We start from the raw sequence: 17,276 nt of genomic DNA, 5'->3' as shown, positions 1-17,276 counted from the left end.
AATATGGTCTCAGGACAAAGCAGAGTTTAGGTGAGTACTGTGTCTGAAGCACAGTTAAGGCTCAATAAATATTTACTAGGGAGGAAGAAGGAAGAACGAAAACAAGCCAAGAGAGCTAGCATACTTCTGAATAAACAGAAGCTGGCTACAGTCCATGGGGTCGCTACTAGTCGGACAAGACTGAGCAACTTCACTTTCACTTTTCACTTTCACACGTTGGAGAAGGAAATGGCAACCCACTCCAGTGTTCTTGCCTGGAGAATCCCAGGGATGGCGGAGCCTGGTGGGCTGCCGTCCATGGGGTCGCACAGAGTCGGACACGACTGAAGTGACTTAGCAGCAGCAGCAGCAGCTACTATGTAAGAACAAGACCAAAATGGAGTCAACAGGTGTGAAACCATGAGCCAAATGAGATAGTACTCTTATAATTATTATTTGATTAACAATACTGTAGCAACTTAATTTCTTTTTCTCCTTGCACCAGGCACCTCTCATATGTTAGCACATTTGTTATTTAGAAGAGCCCTTAATTATAGTTACTGTTAATAATTACTTTGTGGATGAAGAAGTTAAGATTCAGAGAGAGCAGTTTGCAGAATCACACACAGCTAGCAGCTGGCAAGTGTGGTACCCTGTGCCCTACAGAACATTCAGGGTGTTCTCTAAACCATTCAGGCTGAGACTCTTCGTAGGTGACCTAGACGCCTGGCATTCCCAGGCCACACCCCCTCAGCTCATCTTTTTCAGCTCTGCTGAGGTGGGAAGTTCCTTTTCCCATCCCCATCCTTCCTCAGGCATGTGTGCCCTCGTCTCTTTCTGGTTTTCTGTCCCAGGAAATTTTCTAAAACCATGGAAGGACAGTCTGGTTCTTATCTGCACAGCCCCGAGATGTAAGGAAGCAGTCCTTTGCCAGTGGAAAATGAGAGCTGGTTGACAAATGCACCCTATTCCTGTCCTTCTTAAGGACAACCATGAAGTGCTTTTCACATGGGTTCTTGGAGTGTGGTATCACTGAGCTCTGTTTGACCCACAAGCAAATAGCTTAGTAACCCATTTTTCATGTTCCTCCTTTTCTGTTTTATTTCCACTCTCCCACATTCCTGTTTCTGCCATCATCTGCACTCAACTTGTTTCAGGCAAATCTAGTCTCAGTTCAGTTCAGTTCAGTTGCTCAGTCGTGTCCGACTCTTTGCGACCCCATGAATCACAGCACGCCAGACCTCCTTGTCCATCACCAACTCCCGGAGTTCACTCAAACTCATGTCCATCGAGTTGGTGATGCCATCGAGCCATCTCATTCTCTGTTGTCCCCGTCTCCTCCTGCCCCCAATCCCTCCCAGTGAGTCAACTCGTCACATGAGGTGGCCAAAGTATTGGAGTTTCAGCTTTAGCATCAGTCCTTCCAATGAACACCCAGGATTGATCTCCTTTAGAATGGACTGGTTGGATCTCCTTGCAGTCCAAGGGACTCTCAAGAGTTTTCTCCAGCGCCACAGTTCAAAAGCATCGATTCTTTGGCGCTCAGCCTTCTTCACAGTCCAACTCTCACATCCATACATGACCACGGGAAAAACCAGAGCCTTGACTAGACGGACCTTTGTTGGCAAATCTAGTCTAGATATGAGTTAATTAGGCCCGTATGTCACATCAAGGTCATACTCCTTAGGGTACCCTAAAGGACCACTGGGTATCTGAATCAGTAAAGCCGCCAGTATCTTTGCTTGAGAATCATACCTTATATGACAGAGAAAGATGTGTTTTTATTAAAATTTTTGTTTTTTGTCTTTTTTTGGCCACAGCATGCAGGATCTTAGTTCCCTGACCAGGAATGAAACCCAGGCGCCCTGCAGTGGAAGGTTGGAAACTTAACCAGGGAAGATTTTGCCAAAACACCAGGGAAGTCTCAGAAAGATGTGTTTTTAAAAAGCCCACCTTTCAATATTTGGGTAGTTAATGTCATATGGAGCTTTCTCATTTCCTATCTATGTCCCTGTGACGGGGACACATGATATTGATCTCAAGGAAGTGGTGCTTATTTCTAGGAAGCAGAGCTTACATTCTCAAGGGGAGACAGACAATGCGCAACAGTTTTAAGAAGGCATGGCAAAGACTGTGATGAGAGAAATACGTCAGGGGAGCTCCTACCCTCGAGGCCCAGAGCAGGTTTCCCAGAATGAGCTTGGATGTTTCCAGGCAGAGGTCTGAAAGCCGGGAAGGGTTTGAGGAGGATCTGGGGAGGCTGGGCCAGCTCATGGAGCTCCAGGGCAGGAGGGTGTGCTGAGATGAGAGCAGGGGTGGGCGGCGTGTGGAGCTAAAGATGAGCTGGTGTCCTGACGGTAGGGACCTTGGCTTGCTACAGGGCTTCATTTCGAGGGTAGCGGAGCGTTCGGTATTTGGGTTTGTTTCCTTTATAATGACCACTGCAGTATGTGATATCACTTATATGTGGAATCTAAAAAGTACAGCGGACTAGTGAATGTAATGTAAAGGAAGCAGAGTCACAGACACGGCGGAGAACACACTAGTAGGTTACCATTGTGGAGAGGGAAGAGGGGAAGGGTGATAAAGGGGTAGGGATGAAGAGGTACAAACTGTTAGGTGTAAAATAAGTTGCAAGGATATATTGTACAACGGGGGAATATAGTCAATATTTTATAATAACTATAAGTGGAATATATTAAAAATTGTGAATTATTATATTGTACACCTATGACATATAGCATTGTATAGCAACTATAATTCAACTAACTAACTAAATAAATAAACAAAAACTTAAAAAATGAAAATAAAAAATTTAAGAGGAAATAAAGACGACTCCGTGTGAGGCAGCCTGGTTTTAAACTGAGTTTGGATCGCTTCGCGGGTCATACCCACTGGTGAACACAAGGGGGCAGCCTCACACCGGGTTCTCAGGGAAGGCTGCCTGTGGTCGCGGCGGCTGTTAGCTTCGCCCCGCTTTATGTGCACAGTGAGTGAAACTCCATAGTTTGGTGTGGAAGCGGATTGATTTTTTTCTTTTTCTTTACGAAGGACTTGAGTTAGGGACCGGGGTTCGCTCGGCGGCACATCACAGGACGTGCTCCGTCTTCACATCTCACTTCCGAGGGTCTTTTGATTGCCGGGAAGAGGCACCCACTCCAAACCCAATGCTTGGAAGGACGCTGAGTCGCCGCCCTCCCGGCATTCACTCCAAACACAATGCGTCCAAGGCCGCTGAGAGTCGCTGCCTTCCCTCTGTTGTTTTCAAGTGTCGTCACAGAACTGCTGTGCGCGAGAAAAAGGCCCAGAGCTCTCCTGGAAAGTAGTGGAGTGGATTGCTCTTTTGGGAAAATTCTCCCTTTGCTTGGGTGACCTCATCCGGCCCAAGACTTTAAGTGGTATCTCTTCCCTAGTGGCTCAGTTGATACAGAATCCGCCTGCAATGCCAGAGACCCAGGTTTGATCCCTGGGGTGAGGAAGATCTCCTGGAGAAGGAAATGGCAACCTGCTCCAGTGTTCTTGCTTGGGAAATCCCAAGGGACAGAGAAGCCTGGCAGTCATGGGGTCTCAAAGAGTCCGACTGGAGTTAGCCACGAAACCACCACCAAGGAAGGTAACTGGCTGTTGGATGCCTCAATTCTCAACATCCGCCCAGAATCCCAGATTTGTATATTTCTATTTTGAATTATCTAGCTGGTATCACATAGTGGTGTCTAGTAGGCATCTCAGGTTTGACCAAAAACAGCTATTGCTAATCCTCACGCTTGAGTCTTTCCCATGGCCTTTTTTCCTCTCCTCAACATCAGCCGCCACCACTTACCTGATTGCTCAAACCTCAAACCCGCCAATGATGCTTCCCGGCTCTCTCTTCTCACCTCTTCCCACATCTGATCCGTTGATCTGTGAGTTCTGTTGACTCTCCCTCTCCACTGACACCGTCACTCTCCCCTTTCACCTGGTTGCCTGTTACAGCTTTCTTACTAGGCTTTCTTGCTGGACTCTGGACTCTCTACATATATGCCAGGATGATCTTTTAAGGATCACTATTCTGCTTATATTTCCCAGGACTCCTAGGTGGCTCAGCGGCAAAGAATCCGCCTGCCAAAGCAGGAGATGCAGGAGGCGCGGGTTCGATCCCTGGGTCAGGAAGATCCTCTGGAGAAGGAAAAGGCAACCCGCTCCACTCTTCATGCCTGGAGAATCCTATGGACAGAGGAGCCTGGTGGTCTATAGTCCAGGTGGCCACAAAGAGTCAGACGCTACTGAGCACATGCAGGGTCCCTGCTCAGAACCCTCCAGTGGATTCTATTGCACTTGTAATAAAATCCGTATGCCCTGTCATGGATGTGCGAAGTCCTGTGCTATCTGCTCGTGGCCTGCCACCCCTGCCTCATTGTGTACTCCGCTCCTTCTTCTCTTGGTTCTGGATGCCTTGGTCTTCTTGGTGTTTTAAGCAGCCTTGGGCCTTAGCATGAGCTTTTCTTTCCTGCTTGTATGTGTCCCTCTCTGGTCTCTACATAGGTGGCTGTTTGTGTCCTTCAAGCCTCAACTGAAATGTGACTTCTCAGGGAGAGCTTCTCTGGTCCTTCCAAATATAATGGTCACCCAGTCATTCTCACGTCCCTCTGTTTTCATTCTCTATAAGCACTGATACTGGATGCATTTCTTTCCTTCCTTCCTTTCTGCACAGTTTACAGGATCTTTAGTTTCCCGACTAGGGGTTGAAGCCAGGCCTTGGCTGTGGGTTGAACCCAGCCGAATCAAAACAACTGGACTTCCAGGGAATTCCCTAGATGCATTTTCTTGCTTATTTATTTGTCACTTTATCGTCTATCTTCCTTCACTAGAATACGAGCCCCACAAGGGGTTGGACATATCTTCTTTGGACATTCAACCTCATCCTGGTGACTAAACAGGGCCTGGCACGTGAAAGATGCTCAGCAGATGTTTGTTGAATAAAGAAATGATTCAATGGGTAGGACTTCCACACCTGACCCCGCTGAGGGTGGATTTCAGGGTTCTTTACTATTTATTACCTATATGTTTGGTCTGAGGTGAGACATTTCTTCTCTCTGAGCATCAGTTCCCTCTTCCAGATAAATACCGTTTTGAAAGTGAAAGTGTTAGTCACTCAGTTGTATCTGGCTCTTGTGACCACGTGGACTGTAGCCCTCCAGACTCCTCTGTCCATGGGATTCTCCAGGAAAGAATACTGGAGTGGGTAGCCATTCCGTTTTCCAGGGGCTCTTCCTGACCCAGGATCGAACCCAGGTCTCCTGCATTGCAGGCGGATTCTTTACTGTCTGAACCTCCAGAGCCTGTGATATGTTTATTCTAATCCACAAGTGTGCTTCTTAGCTAGGAACTCCTGAATGGAAAACCCACTTGCTGTCTAAAAGTTTTGAACACCTTGAAACTAGTGAGAAGCACCGAAACATCATGATTCCTATCCGTTCATTTTCACGTAAACAATCAATACTTGACAGAGTTTTTGGGGTCTCCTATGAAGAATTGATGCTTTTGAACTGTGGTGTTGGAGAAGACTCTTGAGAGTCCCTTGGACTGCAAGGAGATCCAGCCAGTCCATTCTAAAGGAGGTCGATCCTGGGTGTTCATTGGAAGGACTGATGCTAAAGCTGAACCTCCAATACTTTGGCCACCTCATGCGAAGAGTTGACTCATTGGAAAAGACCCGGATGCTGGGATTGGGGGCAGGAGGAGAAGGGGACGACAGAGGATGAGATGGCTGGATGGCATCGCCGACTCGATGGACATGAGTTTGAGTGAACTCCGGGAGTTGGTGATGGACAGGGAGGCCTGGCGTGCTGCGATTCATGGGGTCGCAAAGATTCGGCCACAACTGAGTGACTGAACTGAACTGAACTTATGTTGCTGGTTCTGTGTCATGAGACAGACCAAGCTTATCTTCTCAAGACAGTGGTTCTCTGAGTATATGAGCTGGAGGTCAGACCGCCTTTTCTCAAAGGCTTTTGGTTAGCGATACCTGGTTTGAAATTCTGGACCTGTTATTTCAGAAACAATTTGGGCGCAGCATGTCCATTCTGTGTTAGTGTATCTCAGATTTTATCTAAGCGAGGCAACAATTACAGATCCAGACTTTTTAGGATGCAAAAGTGCTATTCATAACTAGCCAGGAAAGGTCAGCAGATAAATACTTTGACGTCTGCTAAGAAGGGAGGTTAGTGAAAGCCTTGACTCTGTGTTCACCCAGATCGTGGGATGTGGGAGCATTTTTATTCCCTTTCAGTTCCTTTGTTGCTCTGGGATTCTGATATGCTACTAAGCTTTAATTTCCTGAAAAGGCGTTTCATCAACCCTGTTGACTGTGTGCTGAGATTCCCTCCTCCCTCCCTCTCCTACATTTGGGTCAGCCGGTACCAAAGGAGAAGGTTATTTGGGCTGTTAAACCTTTGACTTGGTGTCTTTTGAAGAGCGTATTTTGCATTTTGTTATGTCAGGATTGTAATTAGATCCGTTAATTAAGGAAGGAATGAACTTTTCCCAAACTCTGCACCTCTTTGAATTTTTGATAAGTTTGCTTAGGTTGCCGCTGACCTTTGCTAAGGGGTATGCTACTGCTCATTAATTGGCAAATTTTAATGAGGAGAGTTGATGAATGTGCTGGCCTTGACAATAAATAAAGCTGGCTTCCACTCCAGGCCTTACCACCTCTGGCTGCTTCAAAGTGTATGGTGTTTCTTGACTAGTGACCATTAAACTTGGGACACTTGGCCGGCATTCTGTCTTAAGAGTAAGCAAGGGAGGGCCTCCTTACACAGGCACTGATCTGAACGGCTCCTCATCCACCATCTTATTTCATTTTGGTTGTATTGTGGGCAGTGTGCTCAGTCTTGTTTGACTCTTTTGGACGCCATAGACTATAGCCCGCCAGGCTTCTCTGAACATGGGATTTCCCAGGCAAGAATACTGGAGTGGGTTGCCATTTCCTACTCCAGGGGATCTTCCCAACCCAGAGATTGAACCAGGGTCTCCTACATTGCAGGCAGATTCACTGCACCCCCTGGAATTCCCTTTATTCTGATAATTATTATACCTGTTTTAGACAAGGGGAAACTGAGGCATAGGGAAAGTAGTACATCACATAGGGATAGGTAACCAGTTAATGATAATAACTAATATTCGAGTTCTAATTATGTGCTAAGCACACTCCCAACCTCTTAGTGTGCGTGTGTCACTTCCTACTCATAACATTCGTGTGAGATAGGTAGTATTTTTGCCCCTGCTGTAAAATGGGGCTTGATATCCAAAAGGCTTGATCTCCTGTAGGATTGACTGGTTTGATCTCCTTGCAGTCCAGAGGACTCTCAAGAGCCTACTCCAACACCATAGTCCAAAAGCATCAATTCTTTGGTGCTCAGCCTTCCTTATGGTCCAACTCTCACATCTGTACATGACTACTGGAAAAACTGTAGCTTTGACTATACAGACCTTTGTTGGCAAAATGATGTCTCTGCTTTTGAATATGTTGTCTAGGTTTGTCATAGCTTTCCTTCCCAAGGAGAAGCATCTTTTAATTTCATGGCTTCAGTCATCATTTAGAGTACAAAGAAGAATAAAATTCAGATTCACACACATACACACACACGTATGAAGATTTCTCTCCTTTTCAAATATATTTCTGCTGCCACTCAAAAAACCTAGTGAGCTGTGACACTTCAGAACATAATGAGGCCTACAATATTTAACATATAGAACTATCAATGAGGGGACTTCCCTGGTGGTCCATTGGTTAAGACTCCACACTTCCACTGCAGGAGGCCCAGGTTCAAACCTTGACTGGGGAACTAAGATCACACATGCCATAAGGCATAGCCAAAAAGGAAAAAATACCTGAATGATGAGAAATTTACTTAGTTATCCAAGTCCGAGACATGAATTTTGGCTTTATAGCTGTACTCACTGTGACTCCTTAGATTACAGTGAGCAAGAGTGTATCTTCTGTTTGGAAGTATTGGTAGGAAAATAAAACAAGCCTGGCAGAAGTCATAAGTAACTCTTCAGAGCCTCTTTTAAAGATTCTGCAAAATACTAGTACTTTTAGTAATTATAAAATGTGGCGCTGACATCTCTGTGCCCCTTACTGAAACACAATCCTTCTACTAATCTGCAACCATAATAACCCTAAAAAACAATTACTAAATACTCAACAGTTTAAAATACTCACCAGCACTCACAGTTGCCACAAACATTCCCCATTTTTTTTTTTTTTTTTTGCTGAAAACATCCTCTCTAGCAAAATGTCACTACATTTAGAATTTCTGTTTCTGAACATCGCCCTAAGTGACTTCTGAGGAATTTTTTTTGGGCCGTTGATGATGATAATTTGATGTCACTGAGTAGCTGGTTCATTTGGGGAAATGCTATTCACATTTCATCCTCATCATGTTCTTATTATTCCTGTTTTCTAGAGGAGAAACACCGAGGTAGAGACAACGCGCTGGGTATTACTTAGCGAACACTTTGTTAAGGATGTTTAATGATGAATCTCACAATACACTGGTGTATTTGAAAATATGCCCAGTAATCTGCTAATATGGTGAAAGCCTGTTTAACCCCTAGAACCTTGGACATGGACTAGAATATCTAGACAGGGGTTTTCATGTCTCTGGATAGAGGAGAAAAAATCATACCTTAAGTCAATATTGGAGGCCGATCTAGAACTCAGGGGTCTGAGGTTTTCCTTAAAAATATCTCCTAAACTCAAGGCAACAGGTATTATAAACTGGGATTGCAGGACCCAGTGAAATCAAAACCTTCTTCTACCAGGCATGGCCTTCCTCTTTTCTTTGGTGGGTCAAGAGCAATTGAGTTGGTTATGAAAGTGAGAAAAAGAGTGCTGAGATTGCCGAGGGGAGATCTAAGAAGGTTTTACAGTGAGGGCAGTAACTGCGTGAAGCCTTGGAAAATGTACCAGATTTCTGTTTCTAGATCTGTGTTTCCTACTCCCATCAAAGCCCTTTACCCCCTCTTGTTAGAATGTGAATGAAAAGAGGGTAACACATCCTTGGGAATCCAGGGTGTTAAGACTTTCATGGTGTTCTGTTTCCTTCTGAGCTCCTACTGAGTAGTGAGGAAGGAAGGGCATTGCATTTTCTGTGAATCCTGAAAGAAGCAAAGCCATACATGTGTTAGAAATGAAATAAAAACAGAATCCAGAAAATCCACGAGTATCTCATCCTCGTTCTGGATACTGAATAAATAAGCAGAATGGTGGTATGAAGCTCCACAGTGTTTGCAAGGAGGTGGATTTTTTTCCCAGGGCGTTTTCAGGTTTAAATGTAGGAGGGTCATAAAGCCACACCCTTATTACAACTGGAGCATGGCAGCCCTGTCTTCCAAGACAGGAACCAAAACTTTTTAAGAGTGCTCAATCAAGGGCCAACTTTTCAAGTACTGAAATGATGCCTATTAAAGTTTATTAAAAACATAAGAGAAAGTGCAGACCTCCCTGTTCATGCTTTCTCTTTCAAATTCCTCTCCAGAAACATCGTGTAGACCTATGAATCCTATTTTTTTTGTTCCAGTTGGCATTTTGACTGAACTAATATAGGTGACACATACAGCATTGTCTCTTGGAAATACAGGTTGTTTCTTGGAACTGAGCCTGGCATTTGCAGGGGTCATGTCTTAGTTCAAATTCTCCCAACAGAGGTTCAGATATGAACTTGGTGTGCAGTTTATTTGGGAAGTGACATCAGGAGGCAGGGACAAGGGGGTGGAAGGAAAGAGACAGGGAACAAGGAAAATCCAGTGCCAGTGTTTATCAAGATTACTGTTCTGGAAGAGGGAGATTTGATTCTTCCAGGAACCCCTGAAAAAACTACAAAATGCCTCTTAGAATTTTTCATCTGAAAGGATAGTCATCCATAGGTTTCAACCCACTGGTTGAAGGTTGCTCCCATGATCTACCACGAGTCCTGCAGGAAGTGGTAACTCAATATTAAAAATAAATTAATTGATGGATGTGTGTGTGTGTGTGTGCCCGTGCATGCGTGCATGTGTGCTTGGTCATGTCTGACTCTTTGCCACCCCATGGACTGTAGCCTCCAGTCTCGTCTGTCCACGGGATTTTATAGGTAAGAATACTGGAGTGGGTTGCCATTTCCTACTCCAGAGGATCTTCTCAAACCAGGGATCGAACTTGTGTCTCCTGCACTGGCAGGTGGATTCTCCACCACTAGCGTCACCTGGGAAGCCCATAGCTGATGGGTATTAGAGTGTTTCTAAATTTTTGGCTATTAAAAAGAGAGTTGCTATAAACATTTATGTGCAAATCTTTATGTGGTTATATGTTTTCATTTCTCTAGGGTAATTGCTTTAGGAGTGGAAAGGTTGGGTCATGTGATCAGTGAATGTTTAACATTTAAAAATATGTCAGTGGTTTCCAAAGCAGTTGTGCCATTTACATGCCCACCAGCAGTGTATGAGCGTTCCAGCTGTTCCGTATTTCATTGACACTTGACTTTGTCAGGTGGTGTGTAGTATATCTCCCTGTGGTTTTATTGGTAGTTCCCTAAGAGACTGATAATGCTGAACATCTTTGCATGTGCGTATTTGTCACTGTTTATTTTCTTTGGTGAAGCCTTTGATAAAATATCTTGACCACTGTTTTTTCTTTTTACCCCGGTGAGTTTGTTTTCTTCTTATGGAGTTCTTTGTATATCCTGGTTCAGAATTCTTTGCCTAATATATGTCTTGTGAATATTTTATCACAGTCTGTGTGGCTTGCCTTTTTGTTTTCTTAACAGTGTGTTTGCAAGAATGAAAGTTTTAATTTTGATGAAGTTCAATTTACTGATTTTTTAATAGTTCATGCTTTTGTTGTCCGATATTAGATATTTTATCCCAACTCAAGACCATTATGATTTTTTCTTGTTTTCTTTTAGAATATTTGGAGGTTGACATTTACATCTATGGCCCATTTCAACTTAGTTTTTCTACGTTATTACCATAAACTCAATAAAAGGGACAGAGTACTGATATATGGAACAACACGGATGGATCTCAAAAGCATTTATGTTGAATTACGTAAGTCAGACCAAAAAAGAGTACATACTATATGACCTCATTTCTACAACATTCTAAAAAATGCAAACAAATATAAAATAACAAAAAACAGCTTTCCTTGTTTATCTCAGAGGAGGCCAGGCTACAACTTTCTTCCGTCTTCTTGCATCCAAGTTTGTTCAATACCAGCTGCCTCTAACATATTGCTTATTCAACCCCAGCAATAGTGAAGTTGTGTTTATCTGAGGTGTCTTAGTGGGGAAATTGATGCCACGTCTGCCCTGATCACGAAGATCTGTCCCCTGAGTCTGTCTCTGAAAAAGCGTGGTGGTGACATCACCAAGGCAACCAGTGATACGAAGGGCCTGATATAGTGGACCTGCACATTTAGTACAGGCCTGATTAAGGTGGTACCTTCTACCTCTGCCTTGGCCATCAAAGCCCTCGGAGAACCACCTCTGGACAGAAAGAAGCAGAACGACATGAACCACATAGGAAATATCACTGCTGAAGAGATCGTCAACTTTGCATGACAAATGTGGCACAGAGTTTTAGCCAGTGAGCTCTCTGGAACCATTTAAGACATCCTGAAGACTGCCCAGTGTATAGCTGCACTGTTGATGGTCACCACTGTCGCGACATGACAGAGATGACATCAACTGGTGCAATTGAAAACCCAGCTAGTTAGGAACTATTAATACTAAGGGAACTGTTTCAATAAAGGATCACTTGGAAACCAGTTAAAAATACTCCCCAAACCACGAAAAAACACCCATCCCCCCAAAAGCAAGGACAAACAAACAAGAAACAGATTAGTGGTTGGAGGGTAGGTTGCAGACAGGCCTAGGAAACTGTTGGGCATCATGGAATTTTTTGTAATGCTGACTGTGATGCTGGTTACATGAGTGCATGTAAATTTCAACACTGGTCAAGTTGTCCTCTTTGAACATGTGCATTTTATTGTATCATTCATACCTTAGTAATACCATAAAAATAAGAATTTTCTTCTTCTGAGAAGCCTTGTAATTTAGCTGCCACAAAAAACTTCTAAATCAGTACCAGGTATTAATTTTTTCTTAAGTCACATTTAAATTAGAAGTAACATTGAATTTTATCAATCTGCTTTTTCTAGTGTGGTCAGTTGTCCTTAGGTAGGGAAGGAGCCCACTGAGCATATTGTATGGTCTCATTGCAGTGTGCTGTTCTTTTTGAAACTGGTGTCTTATCTTTACATCTGCAATTAGCCGAAGCTGGCACCTTCAAGAATAAATCCTGTACTCAAACATGTTGGCACTTAACCCTGCACCATCCTAGGGCAGCAGCTAAAATCCACATCTTTGCCTTAGAGCAGACACTTCATTTGGAATTGTCAGAAACACGGACACTCTGAGGTCAGATGCAGTCTACACCTGTTCAAAAAGAGGGCTAGTCTCTGAAAACTAGGATTTGCCCATCTTAAAGCAGTTCTGTTTTCTGCTTCTCAGAATGAGCCTAATATCCAGCTAAAAGGAATGCCAGATTAAAATCTAGCTGGATGACTTCAACCATGCCATCTGATCTCTTGGGCCTCCATTATTTCTAATCTAAAATATTGGTTTATTGGGTTAGTTTTTAATAGTGTTTCCTATAATGCACTTCTTCTAGAATTGGTTATTAGAAGCCATTTTATGGCTCACCCATAACCTACCGAATGCAGCTGTATTTTTGCTCCAAATGTTAAATATTTAATCAACTCTAGGTGAAACCCAAATGTAATTCATTAAGCAACTTGGTGTTGAGTCAAATGCAGCGGACATGAAAAATGCCTTTTCATTAGTGTCCATTGGCTTCTTTGGTTCAAGAATTCTGGCTGATGGAATGAATAGCAATACCGTCCTCCGTTTGAAGAAACTGAAGGTATGTGAGTAAAAGTAAAATAAGAGCCAGGAGGCTTTCCAGTTGCCTTCTACTAATTGTGATGTATTGATTTTCTATGCTGCATTAATGTCTACAAGGCTCTCCTTTGGCTAATCTGAAAGATGAATGAAGTTAATGAAAATTTTTATTTTGAAGTGTGCATAAATGTAAAGACTAGAGAAAGGCACGTGTGCTTGTGTGTGTGCATGTGTGTGTGCAGAACACGGAGAAAAAGACACACACGATGCAACTTTTATATAGGGGAGATAGTGGAGACCACCACCAACGTATCTTTTGTATATGATCTTATTTTTGTCCTTTATCTACAGGTCTTGAACAATTTAACCTCTCAAAAAATAACAATACTGAACTTAATGATAAGGGCTTCCCCGGTGGCTCAGCAGTAAAGAATCTGCCTGCAAAGCAGGAAATGCAGGTTCAGTTCCTGGGTTGGGAAGATCCCTTGGGAGAAGGGAATGGCAACCCACTCCAGTATTCTTGTCTGGGAAATTCCATGGACAGAGGAGCCTGGTGGGCTAAAGTCCATGGGGTCACAAAAGAGTCAGGCATGACTTAGCGATAAAACAACAGCAGGAACAAACTTAATGATGGGTGTTTGTTTTAAGTAATAAAGATTTGACTTTCCTATATTTTTATGAGTCAGAATTAGAAAAACAAACAACGATTTAGATATGAAGTAAGTGTATATTCACACCAAGTTTATGAAGCTGAAATCAGCAAAAGAAAGGAAGAAGGGAGGGAGTCAAGTATTGTCAAAGCATGTTCTGGGTACCAGGCACATCTCTGGTGATTTGTATCTATAATCAGTGTCTAGTCATTTAGAGGACAGTGTTGCCCTTATACAGACATCCTAAAATTAGCAGCCATGGGCTTAGTAAAGTGGGTGGAAGTTCAACATGGAATGTGACTCTCTTGGACGGTGACTGTGGCGTTAGTTTCCCACCTCACATTCTCAGACGAGGGCACATTTCATTCTCTTCTGGGAGGACAGCCCCTCCTGTTTAATTTCCTAGAGCAGGGGGTAAATTCCAACCCTTGGTTCATATCTGGTGTGCTGCCTGTTTTTGTATGGATTGTGAGCTAAGAATGACTTTTACATTTTTATTTATTAAAAAAAATTTTTTTTTGGTGTGTGGACTGTTTTTATTTATAGACTTAATTTAATTTGTTACAATATTGCTTCTGTTGTATGTTTTGGTCTTTTGACCCAAGGTATGTGGAATTTTAGCTCCCTCACTAGGAACTGAACCTGTACTCCTTGCATTGGAAGGTGGAATCTTAACCCCTGGACCACCAGGGAAGTCCCTACATTTTTATTTTTTAAAAAATATTTATTTATTTAATTTATTTGGCTGTGCTGAGCGTTAGTTGTGGCACATGGGATCTTCAGTCTTCGTTGCAGCATGCAAACTCTTAGCTGTGGCATGTAGGATCCTAGGATCCAGTTCCCTGACCAGGGATTGAACCTGGGCCCCTGCACTGGACCATTGGACCACCAGAGAAGTCCCCAGGACCTTCTTGATAAGTAAATATTTTATTCCTACTGGACTTTTGGAAAATTTGCTGAGTTCATAGATTTCCATATCATGGCACAGTAATTGGGGACCTAGGAGGATGCTTACAAGTTCACTGTCTGGAATAATAGAGAACTGTATTTGAATTGCCATTTTACCACTTACCAAATAAGGAATATTTCTTAAGCATGCTTCTTGACATCTCTGAAGGCCTCATCTATAAAATGGGAATAATTATGGTGCTTAAAGGAACTTTGTATTAGTAAATGAGATAACAAATGTAAAACAGGTAACCTAAAAAGTACGCTTTAACTATAAGCCACGATTTTCTCTTAACTGGATAAAAGTGGAATTCCCACATAACAATAGCTCACTTTTTCCACTGAAACACCCATGTCTCAAATATTTCAGATTTAGTTTTTTAAAAGCTCAATAGAATCAGATTCTAAACATGCCTTTTCTATGGTTTTACTCTCATGCCTTTAGAAAAATACTGCTAGTTCTTCAAGATTTATGGAGAAGACTTTCTAAGATTAAGCAGATAAACAAATTTTGTTATTAACAGTAAGCTGATACCAGACTGGAATTTGGTCTTCTCTCTGTTTAGAGAACAAAGTTTTCTTAGAATGCAGCTTTTGATAACAGATTATTAATTTATTTGCCTTTAAGTGATTTATATTTGTTTTTAAAATCTTTTTGTTACTTTGCTAGAGTAAATAAACATTATTTAAAATTAAAAAAAAAAAATAAAAGCTCAGATATGCACTCTTGAACTCCCCTTGCATTTTGCTGCCTGTTTCCCAAAACCTTCAAATGCATTCGATGGTTGCGCTGAAGAAGGGACAGTCAGGGGATGTCATCATGACAGCCACTGGTGCTTTTTGACAAGGTGTTGAGAGTTGACGATGATCAGGGAAAAGGTGACTTCAAAACGCTCTTCCTAATTCATTAGGCACAGATCATTAGCATGCCTCAGAAGTACAATGGAACATTTGTAGGAGTCTGTACTATCAGCAGTCCACAATGAGCCCATTCTTGACTCCAAAGACTTTTAACATCTCAGTTTTAAGAAGCTGCAGAGATGGTTGACACTTTTCATTTCAAAGAAATGAAAACACTCTGAACATACTTCTTTCCATTAAAACACTCTGAACATCTTTCCATTCAGAGTCTTAAAATGTTTCCATGTGGGACAGTTATGTTAAAAAAGTAGTGTGGGACTTCCCTAGTGGTCCAGTGGTTAAGATTCTCCACTCTCGATACAGCGGGCATGGGTTCAATCCCTTGTTGGGGAACTAAGATCCAGCATGATGCACAGAATGGCCTAAAAAAAAAAAAAAGACAAGAGAGAAAAAAAGCACTGTGTGCATTTACTGTGTGAGATTATTAAGAAGTGAGATATGTTTTGTTCATTTCATAATGGGTGTATTTTTGCAAAGCTCTGCCCTAATTTCTACATGTATTGATATATCCACATATATAAGTATCTAATTTATCAATAAGATCTACACTACACTGGACCAAGAACACATGCAGAAGTCATGTAAATGTATCCTTGTATTATTTTCAGCCATTTTTCTCTAATGCTCATTTTCATATAATTCTGTCCCTGTTGAAATTTTTTGATGATAAACTCTAGGTGGGTTTGTCATCCCATCTCAGGAAGGGGAAAATATAAGGGAATTTAACTCACTTTCTTTCTCAAACTTTTCTTTGTAGAATAAAATGAGGTCAGAAGTATTGAACGATACATATACAAGTTCATACAGTTAACTTGATGAGAAGTGCTGAGGATGAGGTGGAAAGCTCATTTACTTTCTATAACTAATGGTTTTGGTCACTCAGTCAGATTGTTGGTTGAAGTTTTAAAAACAGAGTCAGCTCCCAAAGCAAACTGTTTGTATCTTGTCTGTCAAACTGTCAAGAAGAAAGTCAATGAATAGTATATGAAGACTTCCTTTATCTGAATCTTTTTCTCTATTTAGTGGAGACAAATCTCATCCATGATAGAGTCTTTTTGCATTTTATGAGGAGTACTACTATGCCTTCTTTCAAATCTCAGTGTTTAATTATTTTCAGTCCTACAAGTCATCCCTTGACCCAAACTCTTTAGGTTCTGTCCTGGATAAGCAACATGTCCTCTTCATTTGTATTTGGACCATGAAGTAAGACATTTCTGAACATAGAACATTTTAGTCCCACAAGCCATGCTAATAAAACCAGTCTTTTTATTTCCAGATTCAGATTATTGTGATACAAGGGCTGAGGCCAGGTATGAGGGTAAATGTTCATTTCAGATTTAACAGGGCCAACTTTACATTGCCCCTTTCTTTCCCTGACCCCATCTGATCTGACTTGCTGCAGCCCAAATTGTCGTTTTTGAGAAATAGCATATCCAGCCTTCTTCCATGTCGCAATTTCCTGCGGTGAACAAGTCATCTGGCATCTCATATTTGTTCACTCCTTACTTACGTCCAGTGACAAATCCTGGCATTTCTTCTTCCAGAGTACTTCTCTGTCTTCAGACAGCACACCAGTCAGACACCCTTATGCCTCCTCTGCTTCAGTGGCCTGTGGCGCTAGTTCTCCCTTTTGTATCACATCCCCACCTCACAGCTGGATGTGATTTAATTATATTTATAATTAAATATAAATTAATATTTATATTAATATTTGGCAGCACTGGATTGTAGTTGTGGTGTGTGGGATCTTTGATCTTCACTGTGGCATGCGAACTCTTCCTTACTGGATGTGGAATCTAATTTCCCGATCAGGGATTGAATCCAGGCCCCTGCATTGGGAGTGCAGAGTCTTAGC

At 42.2% G+C, this 17,276-nt stretch overlaps 1 pseudogene; it reads left to right on the top strand.

The window, feature by feature from the left end:
* Positions 1-2,317: 2,317 nt before the first annotated feature.
* Positions 2,318-11,716, top strand: LOC148774398 (large ribosomal subunit protein uL11 pseudogene; annotated as a pseudogene).
* Positions 11,717-17,276: the final 5,560 nt, after the last annotated feature.

Source organism: Moschus berezovskii, chromosome 22, assembly GCF_049115385.1.
Source record: "Moschus berezovskii isolate FMDL1 chromosome 22, NW_MosBer_1.0, whole genome shotgun sequence".
NCBI lineage: Eukaryota > Metazoa > Chordata > Mammalia > Artiodactyla > Moschidae > Moschus > Moschus berezovskii.
The sequence above is the reverse complement of the archived record's forward strand: the minus strand, read 5'-3'. Positions and strand labels throughout refer to the sequence as shown.